Source organism: Eurosta solidaginis, chromosome 3 (assembly GCF_040869045.1).
Source record: "Eurosta solidaginis isolate ZX-2024a chromosome 3, ASM4086904v1, whole genome shotgun sequence".
NCBI classification, from domain to species: Eukaryota; Metazoa; Arthropoda; class Insecta; order Diptera; family Tephritidae; genus Eurosta; species Eurosta solidaginis.
This window is the reverse complement of record NC_090321.1, coordinates 184,783,954-184,804,844: the sequence shown is the minus strand read 5'-3', so window position 1 is coordinate 184,804,844 and position 20,891 is coordinate 184,783,954. Positions and strand designations below refer to the sequence as shown.

Sequence of the window (20,891 nt, the reverse complement as noted above, 5' to 3'; positions counted from 1 at the left end):
TTAACCGATCCCGTCCGTGTTTACTAGAAATATTTCCTGCTATAAAGAAAGTACATATGTATTCCCAGTTTTATTACGATCCGTTAATTTTTTTAGAGTTATAGCTCACGAAACATAGAAAATTGCTTAGTTATAAGAATTTATTTCCTAATTTTTGTTATAACTTCACTTAGGAAAAGAAATACCATTGATATAAAGCTCTTTTTTGCAAAGACATAGACTTATTTTATTCGTCCACGACCCTTTTAAAAATCTTTTATCTAAAAGTGGGCGTGGTCCTTAATCGATTTCATAAATTTTTCTCCCAAACATTCCTTTTAGTAAAAGCAACCTCTCTGGCGGCCACAGTGGTGTGATGATAGCGTGCTCCGCCTACCACACCGTATGCCCTGGGTTCGCATCCCGGGCAAAGCAACATCAAAATCTTAGAAATAAGGTTTATCAGTTAGAAGAAAATTTTTATAAGCGGGCTCGCCCCTCGGCAGTGTTTGGCAAGCGCTCCGGGTGTATTTCTGCCATTTCATGGCTCTCAGTGAAAACTCATCTACCTTGCAGATGCCGTTCGGAGTCGGCATAAAACATGTAGGTCTCGTCCGGCCAATTTGTAGGGAAAATCAAGAGGAGCACGACGCAAATTGGAAGAGGAGCTCGGCCTTAGATCTCTTCGGAGGTTATTGCGCCTTACATTTATTTTTTATTTTTTTTAACCTCTCTGGTGAGTTTTGTTATGATAGGCTTAATGGTTTTAGATTTATGATTAATAATATTTATAAAATTGGTTTTGTTACAAGTGGGCGGTGCCACGCCCATATCCAAAATTGTTTCCAAATTTTCTTCAAGGGTCTCAATATCAGTACACACATCAAATTTCAATATTCTAGCTGTATTATTACTAAATAATAAATATATAAAAAATGGGCGTGGTTATCATCCGATTTCGCTCACTTTAAATACCGATCTGAGATGAGTGCCAAGGAACCCATTTACCAAGTTTCAATAAGATATCTTAATATTTACTCAAGCTATCGTGTGTACAGACAGACGGACGATCGGATGGACGGACTACACTAAATCCCTTTTCATCCTGAGCATTTTGATGTATGGAAGTCTATAATTATCTAGATTTATTTATGCCGTTACGATGAACGGTCATATTACCAAAGTTAATAAACTATTTGTGCTAAGCACGCTGAATATAAAAAGTCTTTCAGTACTGTTTTGCTTGTGGCTTCATTGCAGTTGCTTAAAGACATACAATTGAGTTCAGTTCAGTTGCTTGCGGCGACAGCCATAAAATGTGGTTTAGGTAGGGGGGAGGGGGAAGGGGTAATAGCAACAATGTTTCTTCAAAAAAAGAATATTGCAGTGGTAACTTTGAAGCATCGCTTATGTTATTTCATGCATACGAATATTTTCCTCTGAAATATTTTCATTTCCTCTTTTTCACATTTCTGTATTATTCGCTTTGTTTTTTTGTTAATGTAGCTTGCAGCACTTTTGCTTAAGTTCAGCGCTCTGTGTGCTGGCTTGGCATCGGCGGGCTCAGTGAATGTTGCGACGTTAATTTAAATATTGTTTTTTTTTTTTTTAATTATTTTCACATTTCACACTTTCCAGTTTGCTTTTGTATTCTTATTGCTTTCACCTGCTAGCTCGTGGCTTGCAATTGCTCATTTTGCATGGAGGAAGTCTGAATATTTAATTTAGCCAAAGAGCGAGAGAAAATCTTTATTTATATTCACTTATAACCGCTATCTAGCGTCATTATTATTAAAGAAAACAACTTTTCACACCGTTCACATTGTTGCTTCCGTAGTTTGTCACCCATGCCTTGAATATGGTATGATCTATCTTTTTCTATCCCCATTAAAATTTTTCGCATACCATTGTGTATATAAGTAAAAACATTTTTATTATATTTTTATTCATACTTATTATTTTCTTTAAAATTTTGCTCTTTTTCATTATTTAGCTTGCAAATATGAATTGTAGAAATTGAGGCTCTTCCACAAGTTATGAACACCATGGCGTATACGCAACTTAATTGAGGGAATATATCGTTAGCTTAATGTGAAAATGTGCTAAGCCACTTTTTTTGAAAAATTGTATTTTAATGCAGTTTTAAAACTGAATTCAAAATACATCGATCACAAAAAAAAAATTTTTACGTGCTGTGGGCAATGATGTATAAATGTGCTAAGTCGTCAGCTGTTAAAAAAAATGTGCTAAGTCAACCTGTCAATAATATCAATCTGAATTACCAGTAATTTCTTTGTAGGCGCATTTTATTTATTTATTTAATTCATTCAGTCTAAAAGTACATGCTTTGTTGTTGTTGTTGTATTAACGACAAAGACACTCCCCGAAGGCTTTGGGGAGTGTTACCGATGTTGATGGCCCTTTGCCGGATATAGATCCAGTACGTTCCGGTAACAAAGCACTATTAAGGTACTACTAACTCGACCATCTCGGGAACGATTTATATGACCACACTAAACCTTCTAGGCCATCCCGCCCTCCCCACACCCTAGTTCCATGAGGAACTTGGGATCGCCAGAGCCTCGGCTGTCAATGAAACAGGATTCGCCACGGTTAGGTGAGTTGAAAATTCGTTTGGAGAAGCTATATATTGTGCTGGAAACCTCTTGAAATTGGATTTACCCAATTGAGACATGCCTTTGTTGTATGATAAATGCTTTGCGCTGACTATAATCTACTTCAATTCTTACATGTCGATAACTACATACATGCTTTCTTACATACTAGTTAAAAATAGAAAACAATTAAAGCTTAAACTTATATAAGCTGTTATTAAAATTAATAACACTACTGAATCTATTTGCTAGATGTATAGTCCTAGTTATAGGTTTATTCATAGCACAATTCGTTTTATGAGTTATATCGATAAATAATCTATTATGCCGAAGATCACGCAGTGGAATATATGGAATAAACAAAGTAGATAAATCAGAGTAATTTATGCTCAAGTTTTTTACATTATAGGCAAGCATGAGTGAGATAAAAGTTCTTCTGTAATGCAAAGCCTGAATACCAATCAATTTGTGCCTGCTGCAATATGATGGGAGGCCGTCTGGCCAGTATACGTAAAGTAATTTTTGTAAACATTTTTTGAACTTTCTCAAATTTATAGGAGTTAGATTCATAGAAAGGATTCCATATTATTGAGCAATACTGAAGACCACTTCTGACCAAGGATATATAAAATGCCTTCAACGTCATAGGGTTCTTAAAGTCACTGGTGTTACGTCAGCTGAACCCAACCATTCCAACAAATTTTGAAACAACGAAATCAATGTGACTAAAAGAGAGTTTGGAGTCAAAAATTACACCCAAGTCTTTACTCTTTTGACAACGATTAAGAGATTTAGCATTTAGTTTGTAGATAAAGTATGTGGCAGTTTTCTTTATAGAATAAGACACAACACAGCACTTGTTTGAATTTAGAAATAAGTTATTGTCTGCGCACTATCCGACAAAAGAGTCCAGATCAGAACCGTTAGAAATAAAATAAATAAATAAATGTAAGGCGCGATAACCTCCGAAGAGATTTTAGGTCGAGCTTCTCTTCCAATTTACGTCGTTCTCCTTTTTTTAATTCTTCCTACAAATTGGCGGGACGGCACCTACTTGTTTTATGCCGACTCTGAACGGCGTCTGCAAGACAGATGAGTTTTCACTGAGAGCTTTTCATGGCAGAAATACACTCGTAGTGCTTGCCAAATACTGCCGCGGGGCGAGTCCGCTTAGAAAAATGTTCTTCTAATTGAAAAACCTTATTTCTAAAATTTTGATGTTGCTTTGCCCGGGGTGTGAACCACACCGAATGGTAGGCGGAGCACGCTACCATCACACCACGGTGGCCGCCAATAGTTAGAAATAGTTCGACAATTAAATAATATTTTTTGTGAAATTTATAGTTTTAGTGTTATATTTCAATCATTAAAGGGGAGGAGTGATAGGGAAAAATATTGAGTAAAAAGTGCTAAGTCAGGAGAAAAAATTTGTTTTGAGTGAGGAAACTGTGCTAAGTCATAAAATAGCTGCTGGGTTAGCATACATGATTTTTATTTATCTTTTTCAAAGCTTCTACACTCAAAAGTATTGCAACTAAAGTATCCTCATTCACAGTTTTGAAAAAAAGGTTATTTCAAAAATTATTCAGTTTTTTTCGTCTCCTGTAAAATTCATAAAAAGTGACTTAGCACATTTCCACATTAAGCTAACGATATATTTCGCTGAATGAGACATCAGAATTCATTTTAGAGGTATGGTTCCTTCGGCAAAGTTTCTTATTTTGATCCCTAGAATACGATTTTCACAGAGCAATGAGCGATTTTTAAATCGACCCGCCCTATTACGCATATATATAACATATACACATATATCAATCTGCAGCCAACTTAAGTGATGTCGATCGCGTTTTACCTTACTCTTGAGAATGGCTTCGTACTTCGTGGTAATGTGGCGATGCAGGACACATAGTTGTAATATTCTCCATAGACGCTGCAAAAATATGTTACGTGCTTACTTCAATCCAAACATTATATTGAAATATGTAATACCCCATACATTTCATTTCTCTTGAATTAAATTTTTGTTACATTCTGAATACAAATTGGAAAATTGATGACCTTTTGACTTTCGATTGCACCCACGACAACCAGAGCATCTAAGCTAATATAACAAATACACTTATTGGACAACATGCCTTATTTTTGTTTTTTTTTGTTGATTAAGTAATATATCTCCTTACAATATTACATTTGTTTGGATAACATCAATATAAATTGCAAGAGGTTTAGTAGTTTGAGAGCAATGTATGAGTCATGATCTAATTTTTTAATAAGCTTCATTCAATAACTTTAATTCATTATTTCATACAAAGTTATACTGTAATTTACCATATTTGTTTCGTAAATATTTGTAAGCAGAATTATACCATAAAAATTTGGCATTTTTGATAAATTTATCTATGTAAATCTTTGATGTCTATTTGTTGTGTTCTCAGGCCTTTTGGGCGTCAGTAGATCTAAAAAGTATTACGTCATTTGATTTAATTATTTCAAACAATGATTCAAAGGGGTAGTGATATTTATAGACAATCAGTATATGCGGTAGACGTTGACCTGGCCAAAATTTGCTTTGCTCATACATTTCCAAAACGGTCCTTTTACTTTATCACTCTCGTGCTCTTCCCGCTCTTTCGTTCCTATTTCTGTCCCACCTTTCTCCACTATTACCACTCTGACTCCCACTTGTATATGTTTCCGCTGAATGTGAACTAAAAGACTAGAGGAGGTATGCAGATTGTCAATGATCCTGTCCTGTCGACACCTGCGTTGCAAACCATTCTGCACATGCCGCCTGCAGACTTAATGGCCAAGAATACAAAGTTAACAGCTGCAACAAGGCTTTATCCGCTCTAATATATTACACTTCAGTGTAATCCTTTCTAGAATGACACCCTGATACTTGACTTTGCTACAAATGTGCCCCCACTTCTATACGCTGTAATAGTTAATTTACAACGAAAGCAGCGTAAGAGAGCGATAAGAGTCTAAATAATGTTAGAGATCTTGAGAGCATCTTCTTAAAGCATGGGTCAGCAGCTGCAGATTTAATCTCACAACGTTGTTACGTAACTCCTCGATAAGACATGCCCGTAGTAAAAGGTGACTAAAATGCACAGACCCAAAGACACTGGGGGTCAAACGAATCGTTCACGCGGCAGTGTGGCGGATATCAGAACGTTGCTAGGAACGCAGCGAATTCATATACGGCACAGAACTGCCTACATACGTAAGATTCCCATAAACCTTTAGGAGTGTTTTTCCTGTTAAAACAACAACATGCACATTTTAACGCAAAAAAATTGACTTAGGCTGATTGGGAGTTGACCTAAATTTCTAGCTAAATAGAGAAAAAACCTAAATCACTGGAAACTGTCGGCAAGGCAGTGTAAAATAAAAATTTGGTTTGTGTGCGAGTTGACCTGAATTACGACCTAAATTGAAAAAAATTCAAAATCACTGGGAAATGTCGGCAAGGCAGTGCAAAGAAAAAATATAGATTTTTCCAGCATACTTCTCAATCTAAATTGTTATGTCAAATATGAAAAAACAAAAATAAATTTTTTGCTTATTTAGGCTGGGTGCGAGTTGAACTAAATTTTAGGTACCTAACCTAATATTCCACTGGAACTTTCCAGCACTACAATTTAGGAAAAAACTGTCAAAACTGTGCGAGTTAATTTGACAACTAATTGTTGTTTGTTCATACGAACAATACAAAACTTTAGTTTACTCAGGAACACATGCACAGGGGTCATGGGAGGAAAAGTATTCTTAGATCACAGAACAAGAAAATGCAGCGCCGCCGCCTGATTGGACGCTTGCTTCCACCTCAAGTTGAACACGGGTAAATTGGGAATGCCCCAAATAACAAATTTTAGGGAAGCGGTGCGGGCGTTGAGAACCACATATATAACTGCTGAATCTGAACCAGGGTTGAAGATCAAGGATCTGATTTTTATTCCGCCAGCGTTAACGCCAATCTATTTAAAACCATCACTGCACCTTCCAACTATTGATCGGACACCATCGCAGTCGAATCATCGTCCTCTGGTCAATAAAGTAGCTATAAATAGTGCACAAGCGCATTTTATTGGTATATACATACATATGTATGTATGTAGAAATCAAAAAAAAACTGAATAAAATAAAAAAATCAATTTCATTTTGTTCTTAAAATTTGACATTTCAATTTAGGTTGAAAACATGGTTCAACTATATACAGGTTGGCTCATCTGTAAAGCAACAAAATATGTCTGTTCAAATTGTCAAAATCTGTGTATTGGTGTTGGTGCGAATGGTATGGAATGGAAACATAAAACTTAGCAGTTTTTGTATGTGTAAGTAAAATGTTGCCAATGTGTTGGTTTCATTTTGAGTTTGCCATCTCCTTTTGACAATCCCTTCGACCATGCAATGACATAAATAAAATCAGCTGATGAGATGAGCCAACCTGTACATAATTGAACCATGGTTGAAAAGTATGCTAAAAAATAGAAAGTTTTTCTTTTGCACTGCCTTGCCGACAGTATCCAGTAATTTTTGTTTTTTGTGCATTTAGGTAGCAATTTAGGCAAACTCGTACACAGCCTTAAAATAAAAACACGATTAAACTGAACCTTTGGACAAACAAAATGCTGATCAGTGGATGTATCTCATGGCTAGTGAAGTGTTGATTGTGTATTAGATGATATGACGAAGATACGTTTCGCCCCAAGCAAAAATTATTTGGAGAACATTACGAATACAGCTGACTTGACTCAAAGACCCAAAATATGCTAATGGCTATATGTCCAGTGTAAATAGTCCCTATAAGTTGTACGTCCACCATCTAGTGTTGTTGGAAGCCCTCACAAATAAGCTCTTCTTCGCCCAGCCACACGGTTACTCTGTGTCAGCTGCTATCTCTGCCATATTCCTGATTACACTTAGGCTTTGCTGCGGAAACATGCATAAATGTAGCAAAATGTGAAAATATGTAATTTAATGATTTTTTTGTTTTCTTGTTTAGCATAAACAAACAATTTAGGTTGTAAAATGAACTCGCACAGTTTTGACAATTTTTTCCTAAATTGTTGCCGTGCTGGAAAGTTCCAGTGGAATATTAGTTTGGGTACCTAAAATTTAGGTCAACTTGCACCCAGCCTTAGAATTTTTATGAGCATACTGTCAAATTTCAAAAACAAAAATATTAATTTTTAAATATAAAAAAAATAATGTAAGGCGCGATAACTCCGAAGAGATTTAAGGCCGGGCTTCTCTTTCAATTTGCGTCGTGCTCCTTTTAATTTTTTCTACAAATTGGCCGGACGGGACCTACTTGTTAAATGCCGACTACGAACGGCATCTGCAAGACAAATGAGTTTTCACTGAGAGCTTTTCATGGCAAAAATACGCTCGGAGTGCTTGCCAAACACTGCCGAGGGACAACTCCGCTTAGAAAAATTTTCTTCTATTTGAAAAAACTTGTTTCTAACATTTCGATTGCTTTGCCCGGGGCGTGAACCCAAGATGGTCGATGTGATAAACGGAGCACGCTACCATCACACCACGGCAGCCGCCGTATGTATATGCAATTAAATGGCTCTTGTTCATTCAATGTAAGTAAATCATAGATCATAGAGCGATGATCCCTGCTGCGATTAAGGTCCGATCGATTGTACGTGATGTTGAGCTTAATTTTGTTCAAGCTAATGTTCGCGACACAAAAATTGGATCCCTCTCAAATATGGACCGCAATCTGAACATATTTGGCAGCCAAGTGCACTAATTGGCCTAAAGAATGACAATTTCACCAAAAACAAGCTACCAGATTGAAAAATTATACGAATTTTTCTAATTTTGATGGATTACATATTAACTAATACGACTAAACTACTTTCATAGTTATTTTAAATAAAAGAAAAAATGAGCCCCATGCCTTGGAAATATTTTAATACTAAATATCAGCATAGAAAAGAAGGTTTTTAATAAGCTTTTCGAGCTCCCGAAAATTGTTTTGGTGGAAGAAACATGGATCGGAGTATAAAAAGCAAGGGAATATAGCCTTCTTAAGTGCCCGTACGTTTGCTCAGAACATTTTGACAAAACATACACGTTTGTCAATTGCTTGCTCAAAGGAGGTCCTTATAAACCGACATCGCAGTTTCTTGATAAATTGGCTATAAGTCCACATTTTTTATTTTCTTTTATTTATTGCATAATTCAAGCGTTGCGCTTTAGGAAGGAATTGTTACAACTATTTTTTTGGGAGAATATTACCCTGTAGCTCTGCAAGTGAACCACTAGTTATGAGAGAGTTTCTGCCCGTTGTACCAGGGATCACCTTGGTACAGCCCCGCCTATACACATTCTGTGCCCTTTTAGCATTGATATAGATGTGCAGACTTTGGAGGTACACTTTTTCTCAACACGCCTTTAGAAATATCCACTGTAGGGGCATGATAATAGGGCCATGCTAGAACAACAGCATTTTTCGTGTATTTTTTTTGCTGTCTAGGGGTCAAGCTGCCATAAAGATATGAGTCATTAACCGGGGGGCCACCGTGGTGTGATGGTAGCGTGCTCCGCCTACCACACCGTATGTCCTGGGTTCACACCCCGGGCAAAGCAACATCAAAATTTTAGAAATAAGGTTTTTGAATTAGAAGAAAATTTTTCTAAGCGGGGTCGCCCCTCGGCAGTGTTTGGCAAGCGCTCCGGGTGTATTTCTGCCATGAAAAGCTCTCAGTGAAAACTCATCTACCTTGCAGATGCCGTTCGGAGTCGGCATAAAAACATGTAGGTCCCGTCCGGCCGATTTGTAGGGAAAATCAAGAGGAGCACGACGCAAATTGGAAGAGAAGCTCGGCCTTAGATCTCTTCGGAGGTTATCGCGCCTTACATTTATTTTATTTTTCATTAACCGATGTATGAGTCATTATCCACTATTTTTCAATAAAATTGCATGTTTTACTATATTCTCAATCCATATTTATGAACATAAATCGTGCTACAGCATATTATTATTGTCTCAGATGACCACTAGGTTTTCATCCGAAAGGAAATTTCCATCTCGAAAAACCACAATTTCGCCTTAAACAGTAATGGTGTGGCAACGTTTTTGGCAAAACAACAAACGTTATGAGACTTCAAAAATCCCCAACTACGTCAAAATTTTTGAGTGGAACTACCTTCTTTTTTGTATCATGCATCACAGTATTTATTCGAGATTGTGGAAATGGTCATTGTGCACGTACACCACTATGTCTGAAAAAAAGCCTCATAAAACGGAGCCACTGCATTTTCTTGAATTGCTATCTTGGGATACGTACTTACCGCGGACCCTAATTGACCTCTGTTCTTTTTAAGCGTGAAAACGCATCAAAAACACCAAATTTCTCATATTATTATTTTCTTAGCAGAAATAAACAATTTAGGTTTTCAAATCAATTCGCACAGTTTTGACAGCTTTTTCGTAAATTATTGCAGTGCTGGAAAGTTCCAGTGAAATATTAGTTTAGGTACCTAAAATTTAGTCGTACTCGCACACAGCCTTAATTTATTACTATATTCATTAACAAATCCTCATTAGCACGAACAAAAAAGATGAGCAAAACTATGCTTGAAAATTAATATGAAAACAAATTAGTAGGAAAGTGAAGCTAAATATACAGAATTGTAATCAGATATACTTATGTACGGGCATAAAGAGTATAGCAAGCACATTCATACATAAATAACTCAAATTTCCGAAAAAATGTCCTGTGGCTAGTTTGTTGACTTTTGTAATCATATACCAGCACATACGCTCACACAATTTAATATCTAGTAAAATATAGTTGTTGTCGTAATATAATTTATTAAGTTGCCTCACTTTGCTTCAGCTGAGTTAGGGCATGAGAATATGAATCAGTCACACTTATGAAGGAGAGAAATAACGCAAAAATATGAGTGGGAAATAAACTACAAAGTGGCCATGACTGTCGCTCATTTGTGAGCACTCATTTGTACGAAAAGACTTACGTTTAATAAACAATGCGCACAAATGACGGTCATGTTCGCTGGATAGTTTGTTTGCTACTTATCTATTTGTGTAATTTTTTCCCGTCTAGGTGTGACAGACGCATTCACGAAATTAATGGTTTGCCCTTTTGAGACGGAGATCATAGCCAATAAGTTGTAAACAAAAAGTTGTATTCCAGAGCCAGATGCTATTTCGCCGAACACAAAGAGTCAGCTATTGTATTCTATGGCATCATCATACGCATTATATTAAGTTGCCAATTTTTTGGTGGCAACTTGATATATATTACTAAGTCAACATGAAGTGTAATGCGTAAGCATTCCATGTAACGAAAGCTCGTCCGGTTTCACATGCGATACCTGCTTACGGCGAAAGGCCATGACTTTGGTGTTTTTGAAGAATAGTTGAGTGTAAGCAAAATAAATGGTTAGTTAAACCAAATTTGGCCTTTGCTCAGAGGTTGCTCACGGCATCCTATTATTCATTTATTTTGCATGAATTAGTTCGTGTTTCAGGGCAGCGAACTTACGAACGTGTGTGTGTTGGTGAAAATTTAATAACATTTGTATGCTATGACGTTAATAAAGTTAATCTTATACTGATTGCTGATGGGAATGATAAGTTTTATGTTACAGAAAACCGCCCATATTTTCTTGTTCTCATTCACTCATATAGTGCAGAGATAAAAATAACTTCTTGATTTGTGACTATTACGAGTTTCGCTCTCAATTTATTAGAGTGATGAAAACTGTGAAACTCTTTTTCATTTGAAACTTTACTTCTAGAAATTTGATGATTATGTTTTATAAACAGACCAAGTCTCACCCTGTTTTGACTCATATCCGAACTATACATTCACCATAGAAATAGAAAAGTTTCATAACAAACATTTTTGCTAGGCAGCGCTAAAATCGAAAAAGTATTAAAAACAAATTTACGGTTGGCTTATATTTGAGTCATACATAAGTTCATAAATGAAAAGATGATAAAATAGATTCAGATAAGACTACGTTTATATAATAATTTGTTACGATAAATATGAGTGGAGATCGAGCTCGAGGTTCATATTCAACTTAAGAATTATTGAATCAAGATCAAAGAAATTTCCATAAAGTCTAAGCTTTTGCACACCCCAGGTAAGATAGAATTTCCATTAGTAAAAATTCAAGGTCCACAATGTCAAATACCTCTGCTTTTTTTTTGTCCAGTTCCACAGCCCGTTCTAAACCCGACTGTTGATGCGTAGCGAAGTTTGATAGCCCTACGACTACGAAAAAATCATTCACAATGCCTAAAATGATGGATCGATCGGATATGGCACTTCCTGATCCGTTAAAACTGATAACCTGCTAAACAATTGCGTACTTCCTGATTTTTCTATCGATTGAATTAGCCATTTTGCTAACCCTATAGGCGAAGCAGTTGAAGGGATTTGACAAATTACGTATTGCTGGTGTTACCACCAATTTTGATCAAAATTTCATGATAGGAGAATAGAAGTGGACCTGGGACCGACTCATTCCAATAAGTCTTTTTTATAGTGCGATTTCCTTGAAAGTTGGTACAGGGCTACCTCTTTGTCTGGGTTAATATTTGGAAAACTTTTATTTCCAGAAAGAAGGCCAGTGCTCAACCTGTTTTAAAAAAAATTTTATTTTTGGAGCGATTTGCTGGAAATTTGGTACGGGGGTTATTATTTAACTATCTTTGACTAAGCTTATATTTGCCCATATGTGCCGAACTTTTCTGGAAAAATATTGAACATTGCGATTTGTTTCAAATGTGGTTCCTAGGTTAACGTTTGGACAGCAGCATTCTTGGTAATATATAGCCACTTGTATCTATAATAAAATAGCATAAAAAAGTCCTGCCTGATCGATACAAACTATAATTATCTGTCGCCTGAATTTTGTTCAAAGGTTTATTTTTTTGAGCTATGTTTGCCCATATGAAACTGTGCTGTCATTTAAAAAAACGTTTAAAATCAATGTCATTATTAAGCGAAAAATAAAAAAAATACCACCTTAAAACAATATTCACAACTTTTGCATGCCACACGCATTTCAAACACACACATACACACAATGAGGACTTCCGTTGAAATTCTTGGTTGTATACAGTACTTGTGTGTTACCGCATACATTGGCATCATTAATTAATTACCTCAAACAAAACTAAATATGATAATTATGCAACAATTGACGAGATATATACATACATACATATCTGCATATTCCACAAACTAACTTTAATGTGTGGGCCCATATGCACAAACATACCGACGCCTAAAGCAAGTATCAATATATATTCCTACAGCGATTTGAGTCTAACTTCATAGCGCTGAATGTGGTTAACATGTTGTTTTTGTTTCTTTTTTCAACATGTATCTAAGTAACAAATTGCTTGTTTAACTGTAAATTAATTTGTTTTAATTGACCGTTTTGCACAGCTTCATGGAAGGAAGGAAAGGCAACTTAATTGTAGTTTATGTACCTACAAATTTTAATCACAGGAAAATTATAGGAACGAAAAACAAAATATAATGAAAATTTTAGGAAAAGTTATTAAAGATTTGAAAATTTTAATGTTACAGTTGCAGTAGAGGAAAGAGTAGGACACACAGGGTTGAAAATATAATTCTACGAAAGCTTGAAGTAATTTTTCCTGCGTTATAACTCAGACACATTTGATTTACCACAAGAAAGCTAGACCTTTACCAATATGCTTTTGCAATGAAGTGAAGTTCTTCTTCTCTCCAAATATAAACTAAGTTTTCACTGTTGTTGTTGTAACGATACGGCCACTCCCCGAAGGCCTTGGGAAGTGTTATCGATGTTGATGGTCCTTTGCCGGATGCAGATCCGGTACGTTCCGGTAACAATTACCATAATGGTACTAGCCCGACCATCTCGGGAACGATTCGGTATGACGACATAAAACTTTCTAGGCCATCCCGCCATCCCACATCTTAGATCTATGTGTTGTTGTTGTGTTAATGAAACAGGATTCGCCACGGGTAGGTGAGGTTGACAATTGGGTTGGAGGAGATATATATTGCGCTGGCAAACCCTTGAGAGGGTTGCGCTACACAACTCCTTGAACCAATTTGTTATTTTAGTCTCCTCTTACGACAGGCATATTCTAAGCCCCCTAAAGCGGACTTGATATTTGGGATGAAATTGATTTCGGTGGTAGCTCGGCAGTGTAGTTTTTCACGATAAATAGTTAGCTTATACCGTTTTCACACAGAAACTTAATCGAATCACAATTCTATTTAATGAAATAATTAAATTTACCTTTTCATACAGGGCCTTTTGCTTCATTAAGCGAACATCTGTCAGCAGCCCCAAAAAATATTTCGTATTTACAAAAAATAGTTAAAATGGAAAGCAGCCATTTTCATTCTTAACTATAAATACAATCAAAATCAAATGCATGCGCAACTACTCACAGATGTGCCTATTTTCGAAAAAGCCATATTATATTTTGCAGCAAATGCAGCGAAAATTAAATTTGGAATTTTTTCGTGTTTTTCTATATTTCGTAAATTATTGAAAGAAATTCATTTTTGATTGTCATTTGTTACATTGACAATGAGATAATTAAGAATTTGTATTTTGTGTGGAAGATTGAGTTCAATTAGGCCTTTAATGTAGAAAACTTTACTAATTATTTCATTAAGCCTCTCTGTGAAATTGGCATTATATCCACAAATAATGAACTAACAAGGTCTGAAGTTACTTTGATTAAGTTGAATCAGCTGACTTCATTGATCCATCCTATCGTACAACGAGCTATATGATCTTAAAGAATTAGAAGCTATGATACGTTAGAATTCAAACCGAGATAAAATCGGCCAACAACAGTCTGTTTAAGCATTCGTTAAATCTACCATAGAAACTTGCTGTGCCCCATTTTGTAGAGTTAGCTGATTATATGTTATTTTTTGGTGCTGTTTTCTTTTTGAGTCGGGATATTGGTATTAGATAATTGCCGCGACAGCCAGGAGCACGCTGGCAAACATAGCTAAAAAGAGCTTTGGCAGAAACAGAGTAAGTATTCTAAAAGTGGTTACAAGTATAGTAGAGAGACAAAACCAAGTGTGACACTTGTAATCAAAGCCCTCCAACGGGGTCCAATGGGAGAATTGTTATATTTAGCGAGAGTTAGACCGCATAAAAGTAACACAAGCCATTTAGCCTGCATCAGAAACAGCCACAGGGTGGATGGCAATAGAGAAGCGAACAGCCTGACCATAAAGGTCAGTTTCCGAAAGACGGAAGATGTGGTCAGAATCCATTCACGCAGGCAGAATGAGGTGAATCAGAGAAAGCAAGAATGTTTTAAAACATGACTCTCCAAAAATTGAAAGCGATTGCTTTTTCACACACACAACGAGAGCACGATTGTTATATGACAAGCAAACCCCTTTATTTGAAGCACACAATTGCAGAGGTCAAAGGCACTTCTAGGGGGATACACAAATCAATACAAGGCCACGAATAATCTTTTAAACAGCAGTGCCATGACTAAAACAAGCTAACTGGTTTCACTGCAGGCTCAAAAGCGACACGCAGAAACTAGGCATACAGTCCAGCAGTATCTGTCAGCTTTGCAAAGATGGCGCTGCGAAGTACATTCATGTTGAATGCGATTTTGTTACGAGAAAAAGACTGGGGCCTAAATTCATCGTTTGAAAGTACACTTACATGTACTTTGCAAGGGCAGGCATCATTTTGGACTTCCTGAAAGTGTGGATGAAATGCCGTGAAGAGAAAAAGATCACAATAGACCTCACCAAAATCAATTCGTCTATCTATATTTTCAAGTGATGGAAAAGATAGACTCGAATTTCTGCTATTGAGGGTCGCCGTGTATTTTTTCGATGATTACTTATTTTTCTGGAACATGTTCATTTTTTGTTGACTTTCAAAGTATAGGTCCTTTCATATAACCAAAAAGAGGGAGCAAAAAGTCTATCCTGTTGTTAGAATGTTTCCTCGGACCAAGGGAGATAACAAATAATAAAATAGTAAGCTTGCGCGGTAAGGTAAGTAACAATTTCCCATTCTTTATTAAATTCACTTTCTAATGTTAGTTTAGTCCTTTAACCGACTAACTACTTGTCACTAATAAAGGCTTGTGGGAAATAAAAGTAGGGCGATTAAAAACTATTTTGTAAATTTGACGGCGTTCTTTGAGCTATTGATTTCATCCTTGGTGAATTCTAATATCTAAGATATCGTTTTTTCATATTTCTCAAAAAATGGGACCACGAACCAATCAGCTATAAATCTTTCCTAAAATATTAAAATGGGATGATTAAAAAATATTATGCATGCTTTAAGGGAGAAAGCTCCCTTTTTGTTTTTCGAGGCTTTTCGCGTTTTCGTATAAGAATTACTTCCGAGAGTTCCCTTATTGAAATTTCGTGGGGTTAAATTTATTAGAATCGAATTTTTTAGAGCATCTGAACCTGTTAGTGATCTTTAAAATATCTTTAAATTTGTACTTCCCAAAAAAAGGAGAAATAAGACTTTTTATGATAAAGTGCTTACGATTGAAATGCTACGCAACTGATAAAAAAAAGAAACTAAATGTTCTTTCTGAAATTTACGGGTTCTTTAAAATTAAACCAGCGGAAATATTAAACGATGTCAGAAACCATTCTGCTTTAGCGTAGAATAGACTAAATTTTAAGTTTATATAGAGCGGCTGTCAGAAAATATATATATACGTATTCAACAAGATTATTAGCCGCACTTGTATGTTTTGTACGTATGTAACGCTTTTATTAAAAATAATTTCAATAATTCAATAATTTCGTCTTTTCAGGTAGTACGGATATTTTTGCGTGTAATTGGTTGGTTATTATAACCACTTGATTATTTTTATACTCAGTTGAGCCGAGCTCACAGAGTATTGATTGGATAACGGTTGGTTGTACAGGTATAAAGGAATCGAGATAGATATAGATTTCTATATATCAAAATCATCAGTATCGAAAAAAATTCGATTGAGCCATGTCCGTCCGTCCGTCCGTTAATACGATAAATTAAGTAAATTTTGAGGTATCTTGATGAAATTTCGTATGTAGGTTCCTGGGCACTCATCTTAGATCGCTATTTAAAATGAACGATATCGGACTATAACCATGCCCACTTTTTCGATATCGAAAATTTCGAAAAATCGAAAAAGTGCGATAATTCATTACCAAATACGAATAAAGCAATGAAACTTGGTAGGTGAGTTGAACTTATGACGTAGAATTGAAAACTACCGCCCACTTTTAAAAGAAGGTAATTTAGAAGTTTTGCAAGCTGTAATTTGGCAGTCGTTGAAGATATCATGATGAAATTTAGCAGGGACATTACTCTTATTACTATATGTATGCTTAATAAAAATTAGCAAAATCGGAGAACGGCCACGCCCACTTTAAAAAAAAAAATTTTTTTTTAGTCAAATTTTAAAAGAAAAGTTAATAACTTTAAAGTATATAAGTAAATTATGTCAACATTCAACTCCAGTAATGATATGGTGCAACAAAATACAAAAATAAAAGAAATTTTCAAAATGGGCGTGGCTCCGCCCTTTTTATTTAGGATACTTTTAATGCCACATGTCGAACAAAACATTACCAATCCTTGTGAAATTTGGTAGAGGCTTAGATTCTGGTACGATAACTGTTTTCTGTGAAAAAGCGCGAAATCGTTTGAAGCCACGCCCAGTTTTTATACACAGTCGACCGTCTGTCCTTCCGCTCGGCCGTTAACACGATAACTTGACCAAAAATCGATATATTTTTACTAAACTCAGTTTACGTACTTATCTGAACTCACTTTATATTGGTGTAAAAATTGCCGCAATCCGACTATGACCACGCCCACTTTTTCGATATCGAAAATTACTAAAAATGAAAAAAATGCCATAATAATATACCAAATACGAAAAAAGGGATGAAACATGGTAATTGGATTGGTCTATTGACGCAAAATATAATTTTGGAAACGCATTCTAGAGTCACCCCTAGTCCACGTTTATGTTGATATCCCGAAAAGGCGTCCACGAATAGAGCTAAGGCCCATTCCCTTTTAAAATACCTATTAACACCTTTCGTTTGATACATATATTGTACCAAAGCATTCTAGAGTCACCCCTGGTCCACCTTTATAACGATATTCCGAAAAGGCGTCCACCTATAGAACTAAGGCCCACTCCCTTTTAAAATACTCATTAAAACTTTTCATTTGATACCCATATCGTACAAACAAATTCTAGAGTCACCCCTGGTCCACCTTTATGGCGATATCTCGAAAAGGCGTCCACCCATAGAACTAAGGCCCACTCCCTTTTAAAATACTCGATAACACCTTTCGTTTGGTACCCATATTGTACAAACGCATTCTAGAGTCACCCCTGGTCCAAGTTTATGGCGATATCTCGAAAAGGCGTCCACCCATAGAACTAAGGCCCACTCCCTTTTAAAATACTCTATAACACCTTTCGTTTGATACCCATATTGTACAAACGCATTCTAGAGTCACCCCTGGTCCAAGTTTATGGCGATATCTCGAAAAGGCGTCCACCCATAGAACTAAGGCCCACTCCCTTTTAAAATACTCTATAACACCTTTCGTTTGATACTCATATTGTACAAACAAATTCTAGAGTCACCCCTGGTCCACGTTTATGGCGATATCTCGAAAAGGGGTCTACCCATAGAACTAAGGCCCACTCCCTTTTAAAATACTCACTAACACTTTTCTTTTGATACCCATATCGTACAAACAAATTATAGAGTCACCCCTGGTCCACCTTTATGGCGATATCTCGAAAAGGAGTCCACCTATAGAACTTAGGCCCACTCCCTTTTAAAATAGTCATTAACTCCTTTCATTTGATACCCATATCGTACAAACAAATTCTAGAGTCAGCCCTGGTCCACCGTTATGGCGATATCCCTAAATGGCGTACATCTATAGAACTATGGCCCACTCCCTCTTAAAATACTCTTTAATACCTTCCATTTGATACATATGTCATACAAACACATTCCAGGGTTACCCTAGGTTCATTTTACTACGAGATGATTTTCTCTTATTTTGTCTCCATAGCTCTCAATTGAGTATGTGATGTTCGGTTACACCCGAACTTAGCCATCCTTACTTGTTGATTCTAAGAAAAAAAGCCAAGATTGTTTTCCTTGTTATTGTACCTTAATTTTTTATCCGCTATGGAATGATTATAGTTTTGAAAAGCTCTATCTTTGATTTTAATATGATTTTCAGCTTCGAGGTCGTTTTCGCATAGGAGTGCCTGAGAAATATGTTGTAACGCCTTAAAGTATGCTTCACGTTTGACCAAACTATGCAGCAAAAGACAATGTGAGAAATATTGTAGAGCTCAAAGGAGCATACGAAGGACATATAGCCCTTCTCAAGACCAAACATGTAATACATATGGCACGTTTTATTGTAAACTGATTTAAGTCAAGTCAAGTGAGTTTTTTTTTAGATTTTATCAAGATAAAGATTATTTCAAGATAAAGAACTAACGAAATTATGCTGATATTAGAATACTTGCAAAGGCGAAAAAGTTTCTATAAAAAAAACTTTGTTTGCATTTACCTAAAAAAAAAATTTTTTAATTTTGCATTACATTTACTCACAATAAAAAGTCAATACATTTAAAAAAAATATTTCGGCCGTAATTGATAGTATAAAAAAAATTTATTTTGAAAAGCCTTTTAACATAAGATTATAAGAGCGGTCAACTGAAATTATTTTTATTTCGTATAGGGACTGAACCAGTCTACATTATAACATCTTCTATTCTTAAATATATCCAAAGCTCATACAAAATAGAAAGTCATAAATTGACATCAAAATTTCCTTTGAACTCGTACCTTAAGGTTTCCCCTCGTTACTTTATTATTTTGCTTTTATTTGATACCACTTACATACATATGCGGATGTACTTATGAATATGTGAAAATGTGCTATATTTAGACACAATTGCCTAAATTAAAAAAAAAAAAATAGTTTACCAACACTCTTCAACTACGTTTTCGCACACAAATGCGCCGACAAAATTACTAGACTAACACTAAGAAAATCACTTAAGCACTATAAAATTATGAATATTGGTACACTTTACATTTCGCTTTTATTTATATTTTCCTGTTTGAACTTTCTTGCCGTCAACACAATTTTACGTTGCGAACACGTACGCGTACGCTAAATAACTAAATATCCGGAACGTCACTTGGCTTAAGCCAACACCTGTCGACTGTCCTCATATCGTTTGCTAACGTTATAATTGGCAAAGCTGAAAGTCCTTGTCGGTCGGTGAATGTGTAAAAAACACGAACATATTTACATACATGTATATGAACAGAATGAAATAAAAAGCTCGCTTACATTACACCTTACATACGCACGCAAATTAAAGGTACCTTGAGTATTTCGTTGCAAATCGGTTATTTATACGAAGAAGGTTTCAGTATGTATGTATGAAGTCATGTATGCATGTGGTATCATGCGAAGCATACTTATGGGCGAATAAGGTTATGTGACACATAAGGGTTGCGGATACTTTGTGAATTTTATGAATTAAAATTTGAAAAAGCTCATCGCTTCAACTAAACCACACACATACATAAAAATTTAAAGCTATTATCTTGTAAAGCTTCTTTGGACATATGTTAAATTCAATGCGGTATGCTTGTCTCTTTATAATACATATGTGTACATTGTTAACCCTTTAAGGACCATCTTAAATGAATTGTTTCGTGATTATTTTTTACCAAAAAAAGCTTGAAGAACTAAAGTAACAAGTAAACCGAAATTGTGTGTGGAATGGTCACAGTAGCAAAGAAGAGTATGTGGGATAGCGCAGGGGCTTCGGCAGTATACTTTTAGCATTCTACTTCGGCGGTGGATACTTTCCTCGGCGGCAGATTATTCTTTTGGCGGTAGATAAGTCGCTTTTGAAGAAGTTGCAGTCGCTGGCAACGAGGCTAAGATGACTCACTTAAGGTACCCTACAGGTACAGCGGCAGCACTCTATACTCACGCTCCGTATAAGGCCAAAGCCACACTAAACAGATCCTGGTGCGCTATTGATGTAATGGCCTACATTGGACACCTACACACCGCCACACACTCGCATCCTAGGGTTAAAGCGCTGGAAGTGGTGTGAAAACATACATCCCTCACCTCCCGGTCAGTCGGACGCACGACGGAATCATCTCCTACATACTGCCGTAAGGACATTTCAAGCCCCCTTGGAATACT

General features: G+C 36.0%; 1 protein-coding gene across 2 annotated transcripts in view; it reads right to left on the bottom strand.

The window, feature by feature from the left end:
- spab (space blanket) overlaps window positions 1-19,877 on the bottom strand; it is a 52,734-nt gene extending 32,857 nt beyond the window's left edge. The window contains exon 1 of one of the 2 annotated variants that reach the window (XM_067774241.1): window positions 19,753-19,877. The gene's annotated coding sequence lies outside the window, so the exon portion shown is untranslated. Of the gene's footprint in view, window positions 1-19,501; window positions 19,702-19,752 lie in introns of those variants that run through there. The other variant, XM_067774243.1, reaches the window with a different exon arrangement.
- Between the last annotated feature and the right edge of the window lie 1,014 nt (window positions 19,878-20,891).